Source organism: Notamacropus eugenii, chromosome 2, assembly GCF_028372415.1.
Source record: "Notamacropus eugenii isolate mMacEug1 chromosome 2, mMacEug1.pri_v2, whole genome shotgun sequence".
NCBI lineage: Eukaryota > Metazoa > Chordata > Mammalia > Diprotodontia > Macropodidae > Notamacropus > Notamacropus eugenii.
Window position 1 is genome coordinate 294,751,578 of NC_092873.1, and position 6,000 is coordinate 294,757,577.

At 48.1% G+C, this 6,000-nt stretch overlaps 1 protein-coding gene across 1 annotated transcript in view; it reads right to left on the reverse strand.

Moving 5' to 3' along the window:
- Nucleotides 1-2,776, reverse strand: part of NGF (nerve growth factor) — an 84,571-nt gene extending 81,795 nt beyond the window's left edge. The window contains exon 1 of the mRNA XM_072644449.1: nt 2,544-2,776. The gene's annotated coding sequence lies outside the window, so the exon portion shown is untranslated. The remainder of the gene's footprint in view (nt 1-2,543) is intronic.
- Between the last annotated feature and the right edge of the window lie 3,224 nt (nt 2,777-6,000).

The window sequence follows — 6,000 nt, forward strand, 5'->3', positions numbered from 1 at the left end:
GCCCCAGGTTAAAGTAAGTTGGAAGGAGGAGGTATGGTTCCTTTGTTTTGAAGGGACTGGGCAGAGAAGGAGATAGTATTATTCCTCTGTGCTCAGGGCCTTGCACAAGGGTTTATAGGATTAGTCAGTCAATAAGCATTTATTAAGCACCTATTGTATACCAGGCATTGTGCTCAGAAAAATAAAAAAGACCCTCACTGTTCTCAAAACATGAAACCAACTATGCACCAGCAAGAGACATACAGGATAAATGGGAGATAATCCACAGAGTGAAGCATTGAGGAGGATTAGGAAATGATTCTTTTAGAAAGTGGAAGGGAATCCAGGTGGTGGAAATAAGGAGAGAGTGTCAGTCATGAGAATCAGTCAGATAAGATGTCTGGAGTTGGAAGGGATCTCAGAGGTCATGTTGTCCTGCCCCTGCATTTTAGATGAGAAAGCTGAGGATTGTGGATGTTAAATGATTTGCCCAAGGTTACACAGGTAATAAGTGTGAGGGATCATTTTCATTGCATCAACCTTCTTCACAACTGTTCATAGAATTAAATTGAACTAACTCCATCCCCCAAAAGAAAAAAGGGGAGGAAATCTTGTCAGCAAGGTTTCCCTATCACCTTCCCAGCTCCCAACCCCACTTAACACAGTCTTCAGGCTTCAGATCACCCGTTAGAGACATCTCATCCATTTCAAGTCTGCTCTCCACTGTTATTTTATCAGGAATTCATCAGCATAAAAATGTAGGGAATATCAGTGGGAATTCGGTGATTTGAAAGGAAAAAGGCTGATAATCAGCCCTCACTTCAAAGTAGGCCTCTGAATTTTACAAGAGTTTTGGGACTCCAAAAAAAAGTCCAGAAAAAGAAATACACCTTTCCTCCATGCCTGGTCCCTCCCTGTCTTTTTGTTATTGGGTGTTTTATTTTATTTTTATTTTTTCTGCTGACAGACAACTACAGTCTTCATCAATAGCCCCTGGCTAGGAAATGAAATGTGAACTTCCTATATTGATACTTGGCCATGGGAACAAAAGAGGCCCATCAGGTTGGCTGAATTTACTGCTCATTTGGGAGTCTAAGAGTTCACCTGACAAAGGGAGAGAGACAGAATTAAGGAAAAGATTATAAGATCAGGGCGTTGTCCAGTCTCTGGCACATGGTAGGCATTCAATAAATGGTTACAGAATTGAACGCGACCAGAAATTCCTACCCCCGGGGCAGGTGGGGGGGATGTCGCCGATCTCTGAATAGTCTTGGTTTAGAGTCTCTGGAGAAGTTGCTTCTGGCTTTTGGTTATCACTCAGTGCAATCTAGCTCCCTCATCCATAACTGGGAGTCCTAAGTAGGGATCATGATACACTAGTCTGTGAGTGCGGGTCTGAGGACATACGCAGAGCAACTGATAGTCATTTCCTTAACTTCAGATTACATATTGAGAATAGGATCAGTGAAGGTTTGACTTCTTTTGTTTCCAGCTGGGACGTGTACTTCGTTTCTCTTAATACCCCAAGCACCCAAAAGGCTTTGCTGTAATAGACTTTAATTCCTGAAACACCCATAAATTATCCTCCAAACTGTTACAACTTCCAATCTGGAACGACTTGGAAAAACCAGCCCGGCAAGCAAGATCTTTTTTTTTTTTATCTCACTTTTTAGGAGCACAGAAAGTTAGAGCAGCGAGCTCTTTTCATCATAATCTGGGAGTTATGATCTTAAGGAAAAGAACAGCCTCAGTCGGCCCGAACTTAAACTACTCTCGGCTGTTGTTGCCTGACCCTGAAGTCTTCTCTCTTTCCCTCTTTCTGTCCTCCTGGCTTTAGCTGAAGAAGGTGGTGCCACCTCAGCCAAGACTCCCCTGCACCTGGCAACACCCGGCAGGGAAGGATGTCCCAAGAAGGAGGAGCTGAAGCCTCGGCTATCCCTTCCAGGCACCTGAAGGAGCCCGTGGCGTTTTTTAAAATGAAAAGCCTGGCGAAGCCCAGCCCTACTCTGTTTCTCGACCGCACATCAAGCGTTCCCATCCCCAGAACTGAGCCTTTGACCTTGGGCGCCACCAGAGTCCATGAGCTCAGGAGGCGAGAGACCTGATCCCTCAGGGTCCTAACTGCATCTGTGGAAAAAGCTAGAGGGCGACCAGAAAGTGAGCGTTAAGCCGATTTCTGGGCTTTGAGCTGAGCTTTTCGCCTCACCTGGGGAGCCCCTAGGACCTCTCTGTTTTAGCGCAGCAGGGTTACTTTACGGACACTGCCCATTCTCATGCACTCGCTAGCAAAACACTCGTACCTGCCTCTCCCAAGCCTTCCGCGCGATCAAAGCCAGTGGCCCCCGCCCCCACCCCTCACAAATCGGTTCCTTCACTTGCAGGTTTCTCTCCCCAGGCGCCGCGTGCCCGCAGAGAAGCCTTCCCAGGGCCTGCGGGGTTCGCGGTGTGGAGCGCAGCTAAGGCGCACACCGTGGAGCCATCTGAGCCTGGCAAGAGCCGCGTACCCCCAGCCCAGTCCGGCTCCCAAGCCGCGCTCGCGGCAAAGCGCCGCCCGGGACACTCACCTTGGGGCCGTGCCTCGGGATGCCGGAGCCTAGGGGTTGCCCAGAGGGTCGGAGATCTCGCTGGACCCGCGTCCGTAGACACTGTCCCAGGCGAACACAGCCATCCACCCTGCCCCAGGTCCTCGCCGTGTGCGCCTCTGCCCGTGCGCTGCAGTGCCGGTGCTCTGGGGCAGTCCTGACTCACTCCGAGCTCAGCTCCCCTCGGGCTCGCAGCGCTTTCTGCTGGAGTGGCTGGCTCTCGCTCTCCTCCTTAGCATTTTTTTATTTTAGTCCCTCCCCTTTCAAGGCTGCTCAAAACCTCCTCCACCCCCCCTTTCCCGCCCCCACCCCCACCCCAGCACCTGCTCTGCCTGACTCTAAAGCGTTGTCTGCTCCTGAGGGGAAGGGTCGCAGGGTTAGTACAGGGTTCCGAGACTAAGAGGACTGATCGATCCCAGGCCAGTGCCAGCCCCAGGAAGCTCCAGAAGGGAGAGGAGTCGTTATCTCTCATTGTCACCACCTCAGGCAGTGTCTCTAAAAAAGGAGAGGGGGTGAAGGGATTGCACACAGGTTTGGGAGACCGAGGCTCTCAGAGGCACCCAGCGCTAGGCGTTGTGTTTGGGGAGGGCGGAGGTATATTTTTTTAAGCTTTCTGGTTTCCTGGTGGCCCCCTCCCTCCTCGACCAGCTTGCTAACTTCTGGCCACCTGAGCCTTGAGGGTGGGCATGCATTTCTCTGCAGACCTCTCTGACTTTCGCAGGTTGAGTTCTTTCCCGGCATTTCGGGGTTGCTCCCTAGGAGAGAGACCCTGAGACCCAGGCCCTGAGGGGTGTTCCCACTAAACGGAGGTCCCAAATGGAGCCCTAACGCAGGGGCTGCTAGCCAGGACTATAAAACTCGTGGAAGAGAGGCCCTGAGTTTGGGAGAGACATAGAGACAGCAAGCAAAGGCGCGACTGAGGGATGGCCACAGTCTATTTGCCAGGGACGGCCAATGCCCAGGTGAAGGGAATAGGTCCTCTGCCTCTAACTAGAGTGACACCCCCTATTGGCTCACACACATACACCTCAGACCTGGCCCGCAGCCCAATTACTCGACAAACCTCTCTTTTGAGCTGTTCTCCACACTCCTTTCTAGGCTCCTTCTGTCGCTTTGTGTGTATAGCGTTCTTGGTTAAACCCCCAATTTATGCCTTGTAGTTTCTTTTTGAAAGCCAAGTTGGAGGGGGTTTGGTCTGTTGCCTGGGCGCAACAAAGCCCCACGTGGCTCAGTCAAGAGCCACAGACCGTGCCAAGGGCCTGCTGGCACATCACCCACTGCTGTGCCTGGTTTTCACTAGTGTGAACGGGCCAGTTATCCCCCACCTTGCCCCCACAGACTGCGGGGCCTCTAGGAGTTCTATTTCATCCTAATCTTTGAAAAAAAAAAAAGTCGTATTCAATCCTGGCTTCACAGACTGTTAGATTGTGAGATCGGTCGGTGGATGGGGCAAGGGGGTCGCCTTAGATAGCCTTGTTGAAGTACAGCAAAAGGACATACTACTACTAGCCATATGTGTCTCTGTCTCTGTGGCTCTCTCTGCTCCCTGTGTCTGTGTCTCTGTATCGCTCTGTCTGTCTCTCTGTCTCTGTTTGTCTCTCTCTCTGTCTCCCCCTCCCCTCCTGCAGGTGGTGGAGATATTTTTGATTGGTCTGTCTTGCAATTCTGTCTCAGAAGCTCCAATGAGGTCTGAGAAGGGGAGGGAGGGCCGAAGTGCTCTCCTCTCCCGAGACCCTTTACCTGTCACACCGTGGTGCTACAGACTTTTCTGGTACTGGGCATAAAGGGAAGGGGTTTCCTTTAGCGCACTGAAGTAGCTAGGAAACTTGAGACCTCAGGAAAAGTGACATCTTTGATCGTTCACCGGCTTTCTCTGGTGCTTTTTGGGATCAGGTCTATCCTAACCTGCCCACCTGTGAAGGCTGAACCTTGGTGCCTCCACGGCCAGTTGGCAATGCTGATGAAGAAAGGAAAGCATTGGGATAGTGACCAAAGCCTGGAGAGGGATTCAGAGCTTACCTCAGTCTTTCTAGCTTCTGGAAACTAGGGGTACCAAAAAGCAAAACAATGTTGTATTCAGTGGCAAGGGCCCTCAATTTGGAGTCAGATCAGGAGACTCAAGGGTGCCTTTAGGGTAGCAACTGTTTTCTGTGTTTTCTTTGTGTCCTTGGTGCTGAGCACTGCCAGGTGATAACAGTGGATGGCCTCAGACACTTAGCTATGTGACTTTGGGCAAATTGTTTAACCTCTATTTGCCTCAGTTTCCTCATCTGTAAAATGAAGATAACAATAGCACCTCCCTCCCAGGATTGTTGTGAGGTTTAAATAAGATAATTTTAAAGCACTTAGTAGAGCTCCTGGCACTTAGTTAGGGCTATATAAATGTCAGCTATGACTTCATTATTTTTGTTATTTTAAGCAACTAAGGATAGCTAAAGATAACAAAGACAAAACCAAAACAGTCCCTACCCTCAAGGACACCTTTCATAATGTCTTTGTTCTAGTCTTATTCTATACTTCTTAACTAAATGACATTCCATTTCCACCCCTTCTGTGTTTGCCCAGGCTGTTACCCATGCCTGTAATGCTCTTCCTCATCATTTCTACTTAGCACAACTCCAAGCTTCCAAGCTCAGATAAATTGTGATGTACTGTGGGAAATCTATTCTTATTTCTCTGTCTCCTCCTCCTTGGAAATTACTTTCATTTACTTGATATATATCTCCCCTCCCCCAACATAAAATTAATTAGGGCAAAGTCTGCTTTGTTTGTCCCATTGTATTCCCACTGTCTAGTCCTGTGCCTGACACATCCGAATAAAGATAGGAATTAGACCTGTGATTTCATTGATATAGGGACATGATGGGGGTTTAATAAATTATTTTTGAATGAGTGGAGTGAAGACCCTTACATTCTATAGGAGGAAACAAGATGTCCATAGATAAAATGATCTGAAATAAATACAAAATAAATACAAATTGATTTGAGAAAAGGAGCAGTAAAGGCTTCTTGGAGGTGGTAGTACTTGACATTAGCCTAGAAGGGAGGTATTTATTGGATGGGATTTGATTGGACCAGAGCCTGGGGCCATGAATCTGCATCCTAGTTATACTGTTTACTGCCTTGTAATGGTGGGCAAGGCATTATACTTTTATGGGTCTCACTTTTGTCATCTCTAAAATGAGAGTGTTGAATGAAATTATAATTTCTTTCAAATTAATTCTAGCCCAAGTGTCCCATTATGCAGCTGGAAAAACTAAGGTACTGATACTCAGTACTTTTTCCAGAGTCTGGAGTCTAAAGAACTAAAGGCAATTTTTCATGTCAGAGTTCCTATTTATTCAGTATAACTTTACTGTCCCTTAGAAGCATAGATTCAGACCTGGGGCCTTGGAATTTACCTAATCTTGAGTCCTTCATTTTACAGATAATGAAATCA